This window comes from Papaver somniferum, chromosome 1 (genome assembly GCF_003573695.1).
Source record: "Papaver somniferum cultivar HN1 chromosome 1, ASM357369v1, whole genome shotgun sequence".
Taxonomy (NCBI): Eukaryota; Viridiplantae; Streptophyta; class Magnoliopsida; order Ranunculales; family Papaveraceae; genus Papaver; species Papaver somniferum.
Genome location: NC_039358.1, coordinates 122,633,024 through 122,654,371, shown reverse-complemented (window position 1 = coordinate 122,654,371; position 21,348 = coordinate 122,633,024). Strand labels below are relative to the sequence as shown.

The window sequence follows — 21,348 nt, the reverse complement described above, 5'->3', positions numbered from 1 at the left end:
CTAACAACTTATATCATTTGCTCTTATAACTTCAACTTTGATTTTTGAATTATTCTTTTCTATTGTTGCTTCTAAACCTAAAACGTCTTCAACTTTCTTCATAGATTTTGATGTCGCTCCGCTTGTTGATGATGATAAGTTTCTACTGAGAGAGAGTCGTAATCCAGTAACTAAGACTACATTGTGAGGTTGTTTTGTCTTTCTGGCATTTCCTGACCTACTTGCCTTTCCATCATGTATGGTTAGGTCCATCACGGTTACCCTCTAAAAGGAACAAGTTCTCTCCTGAATTTCAAGGATCTCAATGTCTTTTTCTCTAATGTCTCAAAAGGTTGTTATCCCTAGCATTCCAATTTCTATCTTTTCGGTGAGAAACATTATGTAAACTTAGCTAACCGGGTACCATGTGACGCTAGAAGTTTCAAAAGTGCAACTAAAAAGTTCTTCCCCACCACCAAACTTAAATCTAACATTGTCCTCGATGTTCTAAAGATAAAATTAAAAGCATGAACAAGGAGAAACTGTTACCACTTGAAGAAAAAGAGTTAAGGAAAGATATTACCATGTTGCATGAGCATGGGTTACCTCCCAAGAAGTGCTAAGTTCAAAGTCTTCAGACAGACTTAGGAAAGGATTAGTCAACTCGAACCGTATAACAGTAGCCGGAATAACTGTGGGTCTTCAAAACCAAATAGAGATGACCAAAGGAAACTGCAGTAAACCAAGAAAATGAACAAGACTAGCATGCCCTTACCTAGTTTCCTGATTAAGACAACTACATCTAACTGTGGTTCAGGTTCAGGTTCTATAAAAGGGTCTAAATATATTTCTTTAGGATGCAACTCCTCAAAAGTGAGATCCGCATTATTAGGTCCTAGAGTCTGTAAAAACTCAAATAAAAATTTAGAAGCACATAATAATAACCTAAATAATTGAGGATCCTCTAAGTCAATCAGGTTTGACTTACAAAATTGACCACAGTGAGGGTAGTATCCATTCTTAAGAAAATGTGTTGATTCTAATTTCCTAAAGCATTTAGGTTTAGTCTCACAACTAAATATTCGACACATTTGAAATATAAACGTTCCCACATTTGGAAGAAAACTATTTGGTGGGAAAACAAAGTCAATAAGGGTATCATAGCCTGGGCAAACCACATCAACCAGAGGATGGGTTTCTAATGACTGAACTTCTTTCTGGACATTATTAGGTTCGGGAAAACGAGTATGAAGATAATCTTGTAAGATGGTTGAGGCACAAATGTCAAGTCCTACACGAGGGAACTTTCTAAGAGTTAAAGGTAAAGCACAGGGAGAGTGATAATCACCCCCAAACTTAGAGTTTTGGGTGTCTCTAGATAAATTAACTACAATTTCCCTAATTTCTAGATTATCGGAATCCTGAAAATGGTCAATTGTTTCTTTTAGGTGATGCATCCTCACTCATATTTAAAAGCTCTACGAGTTCATCTTCTTCGTCTAAGACTATTGTTTCTAAATCGCTAGACTCTAAAACATTATTCTCAGAATAAACTCGTTCCTCTAAATCATTATCGGCTTTGTAAACAGGAAATACTACATCGTCTAAAACGAGGATATCTCTAGTCAAATCCTCGTCCTTTTGAATAGGTGAATAATTATTAAAATTAGGATTTGAAATAGAAATAATATTATCATTGTAAATCTCAATTGGAGTATCCATTTTCTGATCACTATTCCTACATAAGTATGATTCTCCATCAACACTATCCTCATCATAATAACATGAAAAAGATCAAACCTCATCAAAACAAGTAGTGCTACCAATTCTAACCTTGTTATCTTGATTATGTAAATAACTATCTTCATTCTCAAGGGTATTATTGGATACACTATATTGGCAATTCAAGTAATTTCGAGCAATTCTTTCGTTCGTCTCAGCTATCTGCTTGAGGTTGTCTTCTAAAGAAGGTTCACTCATTATTGTAGTTCTTTCGTCTATAATTACATTATTCATCTCAGCTAACTTACGCATCGACTCAGCTAACTCCCTGAGGGACTCTTCTAAAGGAGGAATAGGAACAGAGGGATCATAAAAAGGACTACTTTTCAATAGTTTGATTGTATCCTCTAGAGACGAAGAACTAGTACTATAATCTTCTTGCTCGTAAGACTGATGCATGTGTGGATAGTAATTGGGCTCACCAGGGTATGACCCATATCCTTCCAAAGGATGGCGTTCCCAACCACTATTCCCAACATGGTCATAAAAATGATGATGTCCATATTCAAATTCAGGTCGATAATCATTGTATTGGATTCTATCATACCAGTTCGACATTCTTAATTGCAAGGGAATTCTACACAATCACAAACAAGGCTGACTCGACCAAATCAAACCTATAAAATCTAGCAAACAACAAGCATGATGGCTCCACTTAGATTGTTTCTAGACCAGCTTCTAATCTTTCGAAAAGGAATTCGTTACAATCTGAGCAAACCTCTCTGGAATCAATCCGAGTTTAAGTAAGTTGAATTGAGACGAGGGAAGCTGCGAGGAGCTTTGATACCCAAGGTCTCATCGGTATTATAAGGCGGCGCAGTCAAGCATTCAACTCACAGAAACCATCATGAACTTCAAAGTATGCTCAAAAGAGTGACCAATATTTTTCGAACGACTTTCCTACTAAGCTCGTTACCCTATAGGTCTCGTTCTGGTCAAAATTTTAAGCTTAGGTTCATGTTTGGTTTCATTTTCCTAAAGCGGGCAAGAAGGAAACGGTGATGAAATCCGAGTCCTTATCTTAATTTGGCCAGGCCTTTCCCTTTACTAGGAAATTAAAACAACCGTATTCAAATCATCAGCATATATTCACCTTAAGGCATACAATAAACCCGCTGACAGGGGATTCTCGGGTGTTTCGAAAGCTTACCTCCCGTACCAGACGGGCGCAGAACCGCTGAAATCGACTCGGGCCACGACTCCTATGTCATGTGCGAACCCGAGGGGCCGAGACGATATTGTAATCGTCGTCATTCCCTGCAAATAGTTTTATATTTAATGTACCCTTCCTTAGGATTTAAAAAAAATAAAATAATTGTCCAAGTCCAAAGTCCAAATAAAGTGCAAAAGAAAAGAAATAAAAAAAAAATTACAAAAAAAAATGGAAGGTCTCTAAAAAAATAAAATAAATTCTCTTTTTTTTTTTTTTGCTTTGTCTTTTTCCTTCTCTTTTGGCTTTAAGCTTTGATTCCAAGTCTTTAGTATCCAACTTCAAACCTGTAATACAAAGACACACCCAAAGAAACGTAAAAAGAACAAATGAAATAAAAAAACCTAAAACTTCTACCTAAGCACAAATCCGCGTCGGCGGCGCCAAAATGATAATGATTTTTCGATGATGTTGTAGTAATGAGGCTCAAACTCTCGGACTTGTGAAGATTAAATTTAAAGATTTAATAAAATTATATACAAAAATATTAACAAAGTGGGCGAGAGGTATGAGAAAACCACCAAGACACTGATTCCACTATTACACATGAATTAATGATGGTAAATAATCCAAAACTCTAATTATCTTTTAAGTCCTTTATATCTTAACTCACTAATAATCAAGCAAATTATCAAACATCAATTGTATCTCTTAAGCATAGATTATCTAAACAAAGCATAACCTATCTAATTGAATCACAACTGATTAGGAAAATTACGCAAACAATTTAAAACTCTGCAAAAGCAGTGATTGAGTGAATTATAATTAAATATTAGAGAAAATAAAATAGTTACCAATTATTCATGCGTAAATAGCTTCCTCATTGCCTTGATTGCGGGAGAATTAGCCGCTCATCATGTTGGAAACACGCTCAAAAATCATTATTATTGCTCAAAGGGTGTTTACAAATGATAAAAAGGGATAAATAATTCAAAACCGGGTTTGTAACAATTATATTTGTTACAAACCAGAGAGCTACGACCCTCGGCAAATAAGACTGTTGTCGCTGTGTCGCAAAAACTGCAGCAAATAAGTCTGTTGCAGATGTACGACCCTCACCTGGGAGTCGTTGAAACTGTTAAAAAACGACTGTCTCTGCAAGTCCGTTCTTCGTGTTCTTCATGTTCATCAGCAGCAGCAGCAGCAGAAACCGAGTTTGGGAAAACTCGAATTTCTTCTTCTCTGGCTCTCCTCAGCCCCCCAGACTCTCGACACCCTTTCTCTGAGTCCCCAGAAACATATTTATACCCGCAGGAACTCCAAATCTCTCGAGTAATTGCAAAATATTTATGATTATTCTCCATGCAAGATACGAGATATTTTTTCTTTTTTTTACCTCTTCACGCGCCTTACAGCTGCACACTCTCCTTATTTATCTCTGACAAGCTCTAAACTGTTGCTCGAGTCAACAAACATGCTCAGAAATCGTTCAGACTCATGCAATCCCGTGAAATAACTCTCCCATGCACGTACTGCCCTGTTTTGCTTCTCGCGGAATATCCATCCAAATTGGATCGAACCAAAGGCCCATACCAAGCTTTTTAGGCTATATCACGTCCACCTATGAAGTTTCAGCGATTTAGTCTACCTCTAACCCATCTAAAATCCGATCGAGAAAACTGCCAGGAGCTGCGACTATTTTCCCGCCAATATTCAGTTTCAAACGAAGGAGATGAAGGTGCCTCTTAACCAAAACGTGGGCGCCTTTAACAGCTGGGGTGTCTGGGGATGCCCTTATCCAAAGTGAGGGTGCCTTTAGTACTTTTCTCCGGGAGTCCAAATAGCACTTTTCGAGCAACTTTTTCTACACAAGTGTTTTCTCCAAAAACGCCTACACAAACATAAAAACACCATAATAAGTACAAAATCAAACACTAACAATAGAGACACTGAGGACAATTCGGACACAAAAATGTGTCTATCAACTATAGATACATATTTTTCTTTATCTTAAATTTTGGTATAACAAGATCTATAATTTTCCGATTATGTCTATTATATTAATATATGGAGGTAAATTTCTTATGGTGGGAGTAGAAAAATCTATTAATATTAAAATGTGGAGCTTATCACTATTTATAACTGGCCCAAGTTGGAGCCATGATTTTTCATTAATATATAGAATTTATTAATATATGAAGTTTTTACTGTATATGAAAGTTCTTTTTTCTTGTTCGATTAAATATGTCCATGGCAACGGCTCAAGAAGAGTTAGCATATCATTTTTTTTAAATTACGAAGAGCTAGCTGTATTCTATGTGTGGTGCTTGTGCGCATGAAAGCCAAGTGTTAAGGCTTGAGGTTATTATAAGCATTCTAGTTACATAATTCTCATCCTAAGAAAAGGTAAAAATAGCATCCGAAAACTTAAAGTTCTCTCCTCCTGGTATCTTGTTTCCCTGCAACACTCTTGTCTCTCTTTTACTTCATACCTTGCGATATTTGAATTCTTATTTGTTGCCGGTGAGGTGGTAAAGATGCAGGAGCTTTAAGACGGAAAATACTAGGATTTGAAGAGATGTAAAACTCGAGATGAAGCTGATGATTCTATATGAGATGGGTTTTGTGTTTTTGATAACTCGGAGTTCACAGAATATCAATTTATTGAACGGTATCACAGCATGAAGATCTGTTGTTGTTACAAATGCTAATGCCGTTGTTTAAGGTGGAAATATAGAAAGTGAAAAATACTATAACCCCCTACTACATGGGTTCAACACATAGAAACCCAACAAAATGGATCCTTCATTGTCAACTCCATTCTTTCACATTTTGATATTTTTAGGCCCAGAACTTTAATTTTTAGGGCTTGATAATAAAGTGACATTTTCATAATGTCAAATTTACCCTTTTCAATATATACAAGAGAAAAATCATAAGATCCATTCATTTCTTCATTTCTTCTCTCTCTCTCTCTCATCTCTCTCGCTCGGTTGCAGGTTGCAGAGAAAAAAGTTTCAGGGTTTGCTCTCTCTCTCAGACGAAGAAACAGGCCGAGAACACGATTTCTAATCGAAATTTCCAGTGAGTAATGATTTCATAACTTAGATCTGACCTTTACAAAAAAAGATCCTGATTATCTAAACATAAATTCGAAATCAACATCAGTTATTCTTCGGAGATTCAATGAAAATTCATCAGCAGGAACTGAATATGAAGATTCTCGTAGAAAATCAAATCGAACAGGAAAAATTTCAATTCAATCGGTTGATTTCGTAATCTGATTTCATTTTTTCTGCAGAGATTTCGTTCTAATTTAGTTTTCTGTTTGAAGATTCATATAAAGTTTCTAGGTTTATATTTCTTTCATTGATTTCATTTGCTTTTTTAGATCTGGAAGAATGATAGTAAATCATCTGCGTGTTTGTTATTAGAAGAAGATCTGTTAGAAACGATGATAAATCGAAATTTTATTCTCGGTGTTTTGGAATTTTGGTGCATTTTTGGAGTTCATCCTGGTTATGATGTAGTTATTTAGAGATTTGAATGGATTTGATTCAATAGATAAAATAGTTGAGCATCAAATAATCTATGAATTCGAATCAGTCAAATATTATTTCAATTTTATTTTGAATCTGAAATTAAAGCTTGTGAATCTCAAGTTAAGGTTTCATCATCTTCTCAGTCTCCATTCAAGTCAGAAGTCTTCTACAATCTAATTAGTTATTGTTTCATCTCTTTCATTTTTTTCAAGGTTTTTTTAAGTTGGGATTTCCTCTTCTTTGTTGTTTTTCATGTATGTAATGATGTTTTAAACCTTAGGACTTACTTATTGTGCAGGTTCAACAATGGAACTATGAAGATCTTCAACAACAACAGAAATAAAGAAGATAACAACTAATCGTCATTCACAGGTGATTCAAAATCTGATTCTTCTTTTGCTTTGGAAACAACTAATGAATAAGCTGTTAATAGTAATAATTTTCATCTGGAGATTCGGTATCACCAACATCTGATAATTCTGTTTTTGAGTTCTAAATGTTTGATGAATTGCTTCTGTTGTTTGGTTTTATTGATGTTGTTTAATTTTTGTAATTTAAGGATACGAAATGTAGATGAAGTATTTGGATCTGGCATTTAGTATGTTTATTTACATATTCTCAGTTTTTACTAAACAAAATTGTTACAAAATGTGAAGAAGGACACACAAAACCTTTTTTGAGATCTTTGCTTCTTTCAATTGCTAATAAACCCAGTATGTCCATCCTTCCATGTAATGAAGTTTTCTACACTTCCTTGATGCAGAACAACTTTGGGTACTGGAATCTGTACCTGGAGATGTAAATCCTGAAGAGAGTGATGGAGAAGTTGAGAAGGTTTTCCAGACCTTGCAAAGTTTACCCTCAGAAATCCCATCAAGAAAGTAAGAGTTATTCTCCTTCATTTTGTTGTACTTATGTATACTACAGTTTTCATTTGTGCAATTGGGAAGTTGATATATACATTCAACTACACTACCATATATATGGATCCACTGTAAAGGTGGACGACTTTTGGAGTTCATGAACTGCCAGTGAACAACACATTTGGAAGTGTTTTCTTCTTTCATGGAAAATCATACCTTCGTAAGAGAATTGACGTTAGTAGATCAACTATCTAACATGTCATATTATGTTTCTAAACCTCAGGTGGCTTGTAGATTACATGATGGAGCTTGGGTTCTTCAAATCACTTTCCCAGTGGGTTGGCAATAACCTTATGAAATCTGGGGACCATGAAACATGGGCTTTTGATCTCCAAGGTGCTGTTGATATGTTCAATTTATACAGGTATGTCCGATTATCCTCATTAATCTGCTGGTATTAGCTCCCGTTTGTGCTTTATTATGGATGTGTAACTTTCAGTTACACAAGCTAAGTGGATGTGTAACTTCTAGTTACACAAGCTAAATAGATGTGTAACTTCTAGTTACACATGCTAATTAGATGTGTAACTTTTACTTACACATACTGATTGAATACAACAGCTGAAGGTTTTTAATGCTTGGAAACAACTTATTCATGATTAAACCTAGGTAGTACTTGTCATCTTGTATAAGAACTCCAATTTGAATGATTCAGGTTTCAGTTGGTGATATTGTGGTGACTCCAATTTGAATCAATCAATTTATTCCAATTTGTTCTTTTGAAGCTACTTCAGGTAACGTTTTTGTTTTGATTCAATATGATTGACTCATTTAGTAGTTCTATTTTCTTATTTAGTTTGATTAGGTTTTGATTCTTGTTTTGGTTGTTCTATTCAGGTCAGAGTAGAAAAATATAATTTTTATGGAATCAATGAATTTTGAATCTAGGTACGTTTAGATTGCTGTTATTACTGTTGATGTTGTTGTTTTAGGTTCAATTTCTTGGTAATACTAGTTGAATTCAATCATCTAAAAACGATGAACTCTCATGATTACAATGGATTCAGTTATTGACTTGTATCTGTAGATGATAAGATGAAATCTGATTGTTAAAACATCTGTAGATGTTGGGACTTACACATGCTTGTTTAGTTAGTTGATTATACATGCTTGTTTTATGACTTTTGGAGGCTGGCAGTATTGCTTTTGCATCTAGACTAGTTTGTGTATACAATGATTAGTTTGGCTGATATTTTTATGTTTCTTTTACAGGAAAATCAACACTTGTGGTGGTGTTGATGGTGGAGGTGCAGGTTTTGGAGGAGGATGAGGAGGCAGTGGTGGTACTGGATCAGATTTGGAAGATAATTTGTATTTGGAGTTAGTGGTGGTGTTTTGGTATGAAGCTGAGAGGTTTGGTATGGATGTTAGAGCTGTGTTAGACATTGTAAGTTGGATCTACTTTACATTCTGCTTGTCTTAGTGGTGGTGTTTTGGTATGGATGTGTAATTTTTAGTTACACAAGCTAAATAGATGTGTAAATTTCAGTTACACATGCTAATTAGATGTGTAACTTCTAGTTACACAAGCTAAATAGATGTGTAATTTCTAGTTACACATGCTAATTAGATGTGTAACCTTTACTTACACATACTTTGCTTTAGGTAACTTAGGCTTGCAAGTTCATGATAAATGGCATATTCCATATGCAGGTGTAACTCCTAGTTACACAAGTCATATGCATGTGTATCTCCTAGTTACACATGTTATATGCATGTGTAACTCTCAGTTACACAATTCAGATGCATGTGTAACTACTAGTTACTCTAGTCAGATGCTTGTGAAACTGAATATACATTGTTGTATGTACTGTTCATTTTGATCTTATAAATACTGATTGCTTGTTGTTATATTTCAGGTTTCAGATAACTTCATAAAAGCTAATTGCTTAAACGTGGTAATGATCTCGCTGGAACTGGAGTTGACGCTGAATACACAAGTCAGATGCATGTGTAACTCTCAGTTACACTAGATAGACACATATGTAACTCTCAATTACACTAAACAGATGTGTGTAACTTCTAGTTACACATGCCAAGAAATTATTGTAAATGAATATTAAAGTAATAACTTTTTTTGTGTTTTTTTTTTGATGTCTATTTATTTGCATATATATACAAGTGTAACTTTGCATTACACATATCATAAGGATGTGTAACTTCTGGTTACACATGCCATATGCATGTGTAACTTCTGTTTACACCTTCGCACTGTATTTTAATAATTTCGGGCCTAGATTTAATAATTTTGGGCCTAGATTTAAATTTTATTTAATTATGGGCTTGACAATATGCATAAGGGTATCAAGGTCTTTTAAAAACTCGGGGCCTAGATTTAAACTTTTTTAAATTAAGGGCCTCATATTATGGGTTATCCATGGGTTGGGCCTGAGCCTAATTTCCCCATATAGAAATTGAATTTGAGAAAAGGGATGACTCAGTTGACTCACTGAGGCGAGGTCTGGGAAATGGGTTCGGGCGCAAAAGGTTTGGACGGAAATAACTTGTTCTTCCTTATTGGTCTTCTCTGTATTTCATTTGTTATTGGGCCGAGCGAAGTGAGGTAGGACCATAATATGACCACTTATTTGTAAATTCTAAGTCATAAATTGGCACAAAAAGATTGGATTTGGTGTCCATGATTGATCTTTTCACTTGACATAATTATCCCTCCCTTTTAGTCCAATTACTCCTTGTATATCTTATTTTTTAGGGGTATAATTGGAAAGCAAACTTTGATATAACATATCTAAAAATCCTTGCCTTAGAATTTTATAAATTTTATCTCGTTGGAAAGGTAATAAAAAAAAAGCTACGTAATGAGTACAAACAACAATATCAAATTTAGAGTTTTTACGAAAAATTATAGGAGGTATTTATCATTTTAGGCACAATTTTAAAAAAATTAAATGTATATCCATTATGCAAACCACCACAAAGGATACATAATACATTATGTAGTCATATTTTGGTTTATGCATCAACTAACTTTGCGTTGCAACTAATAAAACGATGTACTCCCTCCGTTTCAAGAAAAGTGATACTTTCATTTTAGGCACAATTCTCGAAAATTGAATGCATAGTCATTATGCAAACCACCACAAAGGATGCATGACACGTCATGCAACCATATTTTGGTTTATGGATCAACTAATTATCCGTTTCAGAAAAAGTGATACGTTCACATTCTGTTTCAGGAAAAGTGATACGTTCACTCCGTTTCTGGAAAAGTGATACTTTTGCCCCGTTTCATGGAAAATGGTACTTTCGCTCTGTTCCCGGAAAAGCGATACTTTCGCTCCGTTCCGGAAAAAGTATTTTTTCTGGAACGGGGCGAAAGTATCACTTTTCCCTAAACATAGTGAAAGTAGTCGCAGACAAACCCATCTTCAAATTCTTCTTCGGTCGACCCTCCCACCGTGACAACTAGGGCTGAACATGGTGTCGGTTAACCGTTGGAAACCGACCAAACCAGACCAATAAGCAAGAAACCGAACCAAACCATTTAGATTTGGATTGGTTTGGTAAAAAAAGTTGAAAAACCGACATTACTGGTTTGGTTTTGGTTTGACCTGAAAACCGAACCAAAAACCATTGGGGAACCGATTAATTTTTAAACTTAGTTTCTACCGTCGATTTAAAAGTATTAGATTCTACCCATTGATTTAGAGGATAAATAGAAACCCTAAATCTAATATTTCATTATGATACTCTCCCTCTTTCTCTTTCTCCTTCTCTCAGCCGCCTGCCTTCTCCACCCCCAACAACAGCTGCTGCTACTCGACTTTTTTCTTCCCGTCTTCCTTCTTTTTTATTTGTCAATAACTAAATTAAGATATATTATATATCTTCTTTTGATCTCTAGAATTAGAGTAAGCTTTAACTATTCTTGATTTTTTTTTTGTCTGTATATTTGTGTAAACCAATACTATCGGCAACTACGATTTTTTTATCTGTAAATTTGTGTATTTTTTTTTTGGTTTGACATAATTATTGGTTAACCAAAAACCACTGGGACAAACCGAAACCCACTGGAGCCATTTGGAAACCGAACCAATGGTTAATGGATTGGTTTGGTTTAAATTTTTAGAAACCAATAATATTGGTTTCGGTTTTGGTTTGGCTAGAAACCGAACCAAAACCGACCATGAACAGCCCTAGTGACAACGGTTGTACTAGTTAAAAAGTTAAATTGATAAATGAAATTGAATGTGTAAATTTCAAGAAACTGAAGGTTATCTATTTTCCGGTATGTACGAATTATTTATTTCTGTAATGCTGGTAATTATGATTTGATTAGGATAGAGATTTTGGTTACGATCGATTAGGGTGGAGCATTTGGTGGTCGCTGGTTACAGTGGTGGTAGTGAATTTGGTGGTGTCTGGTTACGGTGGTGGTAGTGAAGGAATGAATGATGTTGGTGGTGAAAGAATGACGAAACATTATAAATGGTTTGTTCAAATTAATGGTCTACTCGATGGGATTGGATCAGGCAATTATCTTTGATTAGTTTTACTTTTGAACAGAAGGAGGTGGAGGGTGGTGGTGGTGGAGACGATGGAAGGAGATGAAACTGAATGTTACAGAAGTAATGGTGTTGCAGGAATGTAATGGTGGTGATGGTGTTTCTCTGTAATTAATGGCGGAGTTGGTGGTGGTGGAGGCGGAGGCGCTGCTGGTGGTGGAGGAGCTATTGGTAAAGATGGTGGCGGATCTGTTGGTGGTAGCTAAAACTTTGGGGCAGAAAAAGAAATAGAGACGAGGACAATGAAGGAACTGGTTTTTAAGTGTAAGGGTATTTGTGGGTTTTCAGGTCCCAAAGACTACCACCAAAATCAAAATCAATCTTTCTATGAAGTTGGAAATTTTCGTTAGGTTTCATTTGACAAAAAAGTGGCCATAGAAGGGACTCTCTCCATACGGGCCCTTCGAGCCCTCGGTCGGTCGGCCCAATAAAAACAGATACTACTTACGACCTTCACATAAACATTGATTTGTTATTCAAAACCCTAAAATGGTAAAAGAATTTTGGTGAGGTTAATTTTTTAGTAAAATAATTTTCTTAATATTGTCGAGATTTATTTACTCGTCCGGTTTAGTTTGGAAATATTCATAGTATAATTACTCTTTTTTTTTGACACCAAAGGAGAATTCATTCAATAAGTGGAGTTACATAACATCTGAGTAACTTCAGCATCCCTCAAGATATTGGCATAATTGTTCGGGATGTAACCAAATAAATGAAAAGAAACTCTACTAGTTCTAGCTTTGTTGGCTAGCTTATGAGCTGCAGTATTTGCAGTTTTTTTACATAGTTAACAGAACTACTGATTACACTAGATAGGTTGTGCTTTATTTCTATAACAATCCCTGATTCTCTCAATGTACATATGTATGGGCTGTCGTAGGCTCAACAAATTGATAAGGATACTTCCCACTAATTAAATAGTAATATAGCGGTAGTAAGAGATCGTTCCCACATAGAGCTGTATAATTGATAAATTATTTGATCAGCAAAATAAGATAAATAACAAAGGGGGTTTGTTTGATTAAAGTAAATAAAAAGATAAAAATAAAAGAAAGAGATGATCAAGGAATCCTTCGCCGTTACCAAGCGTTAACAGGATTAGAATACTTATCTATTTGTAAGAACCATTCATCACCATCCGTAGAAAAACAACTAGATCAGTGTTATCCCCAAAACTCCTTCAATCACTGGATACGGAAGTTCTCGACTGCCAGATTCTATCCAACGAACCACCAAGTAGTAGATCACTCAAGGTGTAATCCAATCGAACGCCTTAAGCTTTATGAATTTAGGTTGATCCCAGTAGTTAAACTCTTAGATCAAGGTTTACTTGCCGGTGTTGTCTTCACACACGATTGCTCCACAGAATCCATCTGTAAGGTCTCACGATTTCTACTTGTGTAGATAGTTAATCGACGATTACTTATCTCATAACTTCTACTAGCAATAGAATAATCAATAGACTAATCTAGTATGCATCCCAAATTAATCTAAGAATCACTCATAAACCCTAGATATGGTAAAGACAAACGATGATATAAAAATTCTCAATAGATTTGTATTATTAATAAAGCTTCACGCTTAGAACATTGAATTCATCCTTAATCAACAAAGGATTTAGCTACTCATATTACAAAGAAGATGAATAATGGTGGTTTCCCCTTAAATGGGTAAACCCTAGGTTTTTGATGTTGAACTTGTGATATGAGATTATCGATGATCTTCTTTGGAAGGCCTAATACCTATTTATATAGGTTTACATTGATTGGCCATCAAGTATCTAGTTCGGTTCAGGAACCCGACCCGAAATAACGACCCCAAACGTGACCTTAGGCCTTCACAAATATGCATACCCGTTTTTATACTTGTTAAGTATGCGTACTGGTATGCGTACCTCAAATTCCAGCAGAAATTTTCGAAACTAAGGTATGCGTACCCGTTTGCATACTTTAGTGTCTTCGGTATTCGATAAAAAGCTTGTTTTGGCCACAACTTCTTTGTACGAACTCGGAATGACCTCATTATTTTTGCATTCTTTTTATCTTTCAATTCTCTTCAATATGGGGATGAGAAATCCTTAATTTGAATGAGTTAAGATCGGTCTTTGGCCCTTCTCTTGATTTTGAGCGTTTTGCTCCTTTTTGTCGCACTTCTTCCACTTCTCTTGGACTTGGGCGCTTTGATACTTGGAATACTTCTCTTCTTAGCTATTTTCGGCACTTTGTATCTCCTTTTTGGATGATTCACCTATTAGAGGCAAATAAGAGAAAACGAGAGTAATAATACGAAAATATGCAAGAATAATAGCTAAAGCAAGTATGGAATGAACACTAAAATCATATGAATTATTCACTTATCAACATACAGGGTTGCACATTTTAGAGAGTTTGCTACATTTAGACGGTCTGATTCAAACACAACATTAGATATATTAAGTGTCTTAGCCTATATGATAGCTTCTTGTACTGCCAAGCATTCTGTTTGTTCCACATTTAATCCTCCATTGTAGTATCTGCCTCTGATTTCCCAGCAGGTACCTGTAGAATCTGTGATTATTAGTCCGATACCAAAAACTTTATTCACCTTATGAAAAGAAGCATCAATATTGATCTTGAGTTGGTTAGGAAATAGAGGATGCCAATTATGTTTGAATGATGATACCCTTGATAATTATCAATACTTTGAAGACATTGATTAATTATGTACTTAATATTTTTCATTGTCTTCACATTGTTGGGATTTCTGTTTCGAAAAAATTTATTGCATCTATTCTTACAAATCTGCCAAGTTGTTATCATGACAGTAATAATCCAGATATTCCATGAGTCCTCTTGCGTGACAGTAGAATCTGTGGATTAACTCCATGAAGCAACAGTAATGTGACTAGAATGAATATTGTAAACATTTATGCTCATTGCTAGCCAAATGGATCTAGAAGAATCACATCATATGATAAGATGTTCTAGAGTTTCAGGTTCTTGATTGCAATGTGGATAAAGAGTAACAATTTCATCCTTGTAGAAAATTAGTTTACCATTGTTGGAACTATGTTTCTAAGGCATTTCCAAATGAAAAACTTAAATTTGTGTGGTGCACTGGTTTTCCAGAATTGCTTCCAAATTTTATTCGGGACAAATTGTGTTTGTAACTGTCTGTGTTGAGGGTTTAAGGTATTACAAGTGGACTTAACAGAGAAGATACCTTTTTTATTTGGTTCCCATATGATAGTATCATGTCCATGTTGAACTAGATGCATTTTCAGAATAAGATTAACATTGTAATCTTGAAACGCCGATCTTACTAGTGAGACAATCCACCTTCTAGGGTCTTGAAGCATAAGATCAGATACATGCACTATTCTAGCAGGGTTGGCATAGTCATTTCTTGGAATAGGTGGATGATTTAGACCCTTTACCCATTTATCATACCAAATTAGGGTTTTAGTACCGCACCTAACATCCCATCTGTGAAATTTTTTGACATTATTCAGTCCCTGTTATATTCCTTTCCATATCTTTGAGGAATTAGAATGCTCAATTTGAAGATGAATAAAATCACAGTAAGGTGAATACTTTGGCTTCAGAATTTTGACTCATAGTTGATCTGGTCATGTGCAAAGCCTCCAAGCTAATTTGGTTATTAGAGCCATATTGTATTGCTCTCAATTTCTGAAAGCTAGACCCCCATATGCTTTAAAATTACACAGAGAATTCCAATTAAGGTATAAAGTTAATTTTTCTATTATTTTTATGGCCCCACCAGAATATCCTCTGGATTGTATCTAATTGCTTCATAGTGTGTTTGGGTAGCCTAAAGTTACTCATATAATGAACTGGGATTGAGTTTAACACTGATTTGGCCATTGTGGTTCTTGCAGGTTGATTAAGGAGTTTCGAGTTCTAACCGCTAAGTCTATTTTCAAAAACTTCATTTATGGTGTTAAAAGAGAGTGTTTTGGATTGGCCTAGCAGGATTGGTAGACCCAAATACTTATCAGAAGTACTCAATTGTTTTACTCCCAATCTCTTAACTATATCCAATTTATGTTGTTGCGAAAAATCTCCAGTGATAAAGGCTGCAGACTTAGAGAAATTTATCATCTGTCCTGAGAGATTTTAAAAAATATTAAGAATATTCATAATATTGGAAACACTATTTTGATCGGCTTGGAAAAAGAGTAAGCAATCGTATGTGAACAATAGATGATTAATTGAAGGTGCTTCTTTTCTCACTTGGATACCTTTTATAAGATGATTTTCTTCAGCAATAAATAGAGCTCTCGATAGGTACTCCATAGAAATTATGAATATATAGGGGGATAAAGGGTCCCTATGACGTATTCCTCTTGTCGGAGTATACTGATCGCAGGGGCTACCATTTAGTCTGATTGAAACTTAAGTAGTTAAAATGCACTGATGAATAAGTTCTCTCCATTCCAAGCAGAAACCTAGAGATTAAAGCATATTATCTAAAAAATTTCATTCATGCGATCAAAAGCCTTGGACATAGCAATCTTTAGAGCTATATTCCCCACTTTCTTTTTAGATCTTTTCATTGAGTGTATTAGCTCATGAGCTATTATGATGTTATCATCAATGTATCTTTCGGGAATATAAGCTACCTGAGTTGGAGAAATAAATTTATTCATGAAAATCTTCATTCTCTTTACCATTAATTTGGAGATAATTTTATAAGTATTATTACAGAGCCCAATTGGCTTGTAATCGTTTGAAGTTGTTGGAGATTGGGTTTTCGGTATTAAACAGATTGAAGTATTATTTAAATGAGGAGGTAGTTTCCTTGTTAAGAAGAATTCTTGCACCATAGTAATAAGATCATTACCAAAAGTATCCCACTGAGTTTGAAAAAAATCTGTCGGGAAACCATCAGATCCTGGTAAATTCCAGCTGTGTAGACTCTTAACTACTTGATAGATTTCCTCTTTGTCCATCATACTCAGAAGAGCTTCATTATCTGAAGGAGTAATGACTTTTTGAATATGATCAAAAGAGGAAGCTTATAGGGAAGGATTTTTTGTAGTAGCTATGTATATGAAAAATATTTAGTGAGAAGTCTAGCTAGCTCTTCTCTTGAGTGATACCACCTACCACTTGAGTTTTTTAAAGATGTGATATTATTTCTGAAAAAACGGGGGTCTAACAACCTCACCCAATATTTCGATTAGAAATTTGTATGGAATAACTCCAATATACTTTCTAGAGAATCAACTAGAAAGTCAGACTCAATCTAGATAAAAGTATATCAAAGAGTTAATATCTCAATCTCTCGATTTGATCGATACTCAAGCAAATGGAAATCTGCGAGTCTTTATCAAATATTAGAGAGATAAACTTGGATGGTACCAAAGACCAATATCCAAGTGTCAATCAATTTAAATCAACAACCAAAGGTTGGATATTCCAATTGATTGATCTTAACGCACAACCTGTGATATTTCAATTATAGAACAAAATATAATGCAGAATAGAAATAACACAGACACCAGAAATTTTGTTAACGAGGACACCGCAAATGCAGAAAAACCTCGGGACCTAGTCCATATTGAACACCACACTATATTAAGCCGCTACAGACATTAGCCTACTACAAACTAACTTCGGTCTGGACTGTAGTTGAACCCTAATCAATATCACACTGATTCAAGGTACAGTTGCGCTCCATACGTCTATGATCCCAGCAGGATACTACGCACTTGATTCCCATATCTGATCTCACCCACAACCAAGAGTTGCTATGACCCAAAGTCTAAGACTTTAATAAACAAATTTGTATCACACAGAAAAGTATACGGTAATAGATAAATCTGTCTCCCACAGATAAACCTAAGAGTTTTGTTCCGTCCTTTGATAAAATCAAGGTGAACATGAACCAATTGATAACCCAGACTTATACTCCCGAAGAACAGCCTAGAATTATCAATCACCTCACAATAATCTAAATCGTATGGTAGCGAAACTAGATATTGCGGAATCACAAACGATGAGACGAAGATGTTTGTGATTTCTTTTTATCTTGCCTTATCGGAGATATGATCTCAAGTCAATTATTCAGTTGAACTCGTACGATAGAAAATGACAAGATAATATCGCCCAACTACAAGAGAAGTAGTTTCGTATGGCTTCACAATCCCAATGAAGTCTTTCAGTCGTTAACCTACAGGGTCTCGAGAAGAAACCTAAGGTTAAAGGAAAATCGACTCTATCAAAACCAACTAGTATCACACATGAGGTGTGGGGATTAGTTTTTCCAGTTGCTAGATGTCTCCTTTATATAGTTTTCAAATCAGGGTTTGCAATCCAATTTACCTTGGTAGCAAAGCATTCAATATTCACCGTTAGATGAAAAACCTGATTTAACCAAGCTAATATCTTTCAAGCGTTATATCGAAATTTAGCTTGTCACACACAAATAAAATGTATTTCATTCAGGTTTGAGTAACCGTACCTAAACGTGTATACTTAGTTGGTTCACAAATAGTTAACCAATGGTTAGCCATATGAGTACTTTCATATTAACCGTATTCATCTTCTTCACATAACTAGTTCAAATGACTCATAAGAACTAGTTGAAGAGTTGTTCAATTGCTTAGGTCTTTATGAATAGACACAATTGAAACAACATCGGTTTGATTCACTTGAATCAATTCATGAACAATATAGCCACGGTTTGCAAATATTGCATTCCTTATTACTTTATTGTTTAAGTTCATGAACTTCCGATTTGAGAAAATAACCAGCTTGGGTACGGGTACGGGTACGTATACCATAGCTACCGGATTTGAGTTTAGAAACTCAACATAAATTTCCGGTCGAAAACTGCCGTGGGTACGCGTACGGGTATGCGTACCTAAGGTGACTGGTTTAACAGTTTGCAAACTTACAAACTCAGCAGAAATTTTCGGTTCGAAAACTTCCGCTGGTACGCGTACCCAACCTGTCTCCTTCACCAATACCGTACGCACACATATGCACACACTTGGTTTCCGACACATGGATTTATACACTAATGTGCGAACACACTATATATGCTTATATCCATAGTTGTTTACGTAATCTCAACTCTACATTTCAATCATTGAAATATTCTTCTATAATGTTATAACAGTCGTTATTCACAACTATCGTTATCAAAGTTATTTTCAAGATTGAAACGTCATCATGACTTTCGTCACGGGTTAAGATGAAAAGTGGTTAAAGCGAAAGCTTACCAACACATATTTCGAGAAAAAGATAGGTGAGTAAACTCGGCTCAAAATAGCAAATGTGTATGTATGAAAACTATCATACTTATACGACTTTGTCTCAAGAGTAGGAGATAGAGTAGATAGACTTTTGAGTGATAGATAAGTTCAAGTCTCCACATACCTTTTAGTCGGATGAAGTTTCACTGGTTCCTTGAGTAGTTCTTCGTCTTCGTAAGATGATCGCCATGGAGTCTGGAGCTCAGCTACACTAAACTGTCCTAAACCGATACTTAGTTATAAGTAGTCTAGTAATCAATACATATAGTTTTGACAACTAAACTTGACAAACATGCTTGAGATAGTAACGCATGCGAGTTCGACCGAGCAATGCTCTAACAATCTCCCCGTTTGTCAATTTTAGTGGCAAAACTATCAATACATATGGATTGCAAAATATATAAAACTTCGTAGCTTCTCGTCCACATGCTTGATCTCCTTGGTGCTTCAACATTACTCGAAAAATTTGTGTTTTCCAAGTACTCCCATGATTCCATGGATGTTCAATTCAGCATCATAGTTGTTGAAGATCCGTAGCCATAACAATGAGAAAACAAAAGCTCTCGATCATTGTTATACAGTGTCATAGTATTGTTACACAGTATCAAAGTTCTTATGTCACAACTTCGACAACAATACTATGGTGATATGTATCACTCCCCCTTAGTCAATACTTTCATCTCAACATGAAAACCACTCCCCCTTACATAATGATCCGTAAAACACGTAAACCATATGTATTTGTAGTGTGAACTACATATTAATTCTCCCCCTTTTTGTCAATAAAATTGGCAAAGGTACGAAAACGGGATCCTAATGAAATTTCCACGGAGATGCTTCAAGACCAAAGAAAAGTACATATCAACTTGTTTAGATGCAATCATAAATCCGAAGCTAAATGCATTCATCAAGGAGTTTATAAAGATACAAGATAACCCCTAAAATATTCCACAACCGCACTCCCCACAAAGATATGGAAATTAAGCGCAAGTTCAAAAGAACTCTCCCCCATTTTATGTCATTCCCGAAAGAAAAACAAGAGCGACCTTACTTTTACAAGAAAATAAGGATTTCTTTGGACACCAAAAACCATAAGGAAATGATTTTGTATCCAAAAATTCTCAATCAAACTAATCACAAGCGAACCCATGATTAATTTGATTGGAATACACAACCAAATTAATCACAAAAGAATCTATGATTTGTTTAGTTGGAAATGCTCACATAAGAAAACTTATGGAGCCATACAATATATACATAAAATATGGATCAGGGAAGATCAATATTACGGAATATACAAAGATTCATTATATCTTCATCACTATTTGCACAATGACATACAATAGACATATTCTTTGTAAACAAAAGATTTTAACCTATCTTCCATCAAAGAATTGACATAATAGGCTTAACTTTTGTTTGTCAAAAGTTCATCGATCTTGTATCAATACATGCATATCGACATACGAAAGAGATAAATTTTGACATCGTATAGGACAATAATAGTTCACGGACGCAAACATACATATCCCATAACATATTGCAATATATAAAACCATAAAGATTAATACTGCAAACATCATCTTCCAAATCACTTTAGAATTTATAAATAAATAAATCTAAAAACATTGCAAGATGAAAACGTTGGACATAACTATGTGTACTCACAATAATGGCTATTCCAAACCCTATTTATCCTTCTTAAACAAAAACAAGAACAAAAATTCTCTTAAGAAGTTTCCTAGAAAAAATAATATTTCACTTACTTTCAGAATTCTTCTCATATTCCCTATATTCATCAAGATCCTCTTCAATTAGATCAATCCTTGATTCAAGATTTTCAATCTTTTCTTCCAGTTTCTTGGATGATAAAACCAATTCGTTTTTCAGAGCACTTACTTGTTCCAAAACGAGATTCATGGTCAATGAGAGTTTCTCAAACTGGGATACAGATGGATTTCCATCAAAAGATCATCACGTTTGTCAGAGCATAACTCATTATCTGATGAGTCGAAAAGAATCTTCTTAGATGGAAACAAAACAGTCCACACATCATTCTTTTTGCTTGAGAGACTGGAAGAAGACATGGCGGAAAAGAGAAATGAAATGCTCAGCCTTCAAGGGAAGAAACTTCTTCTTAAAAGGAAAAAGATATTTTAAGAAGATAATTTGACTAAAACCC

At 35.1% G+C, this 21,348-nt stretch overlaps 2 long non-coding RNA genes across 2 annotated transcripts; both read left to right on the top strand.

Moving 5' to 3' along the window:
• The first annotated feature begins 5,885 nt into the window (after positions 1–5,885).
• Positions 5,886–7,722, top strand: LOC113332448. The gene is made up of 4 exons (XR_003351503.1): positions 5,886–5,995; positions 6,752–6,825; positions 7,217–7,334; positions 7,600–7,722. It is a non-coding gene; the product is annotated as an uncharacterized LOC113332448 (long non-coding RNA).
• A 28-nt stretch (positions 7,723–7,750) lies between these two features.
• On the top strand, positions 7,751–9,297 carry LOC113332442. Its single transcript, XR_003351502.1, has 4 exons — positions 7,751–8,110; positions 8,214–8,264; positions 8,589–8,763; positions 9,236–9,297. It is a non-coding gene; the product is annotated as an uncharacterized LOC113332442 (long non-coding RNA).
• The last annotated feature ends 12,051 nt before the right edge of the window (positions 9,298–21,348 follow it).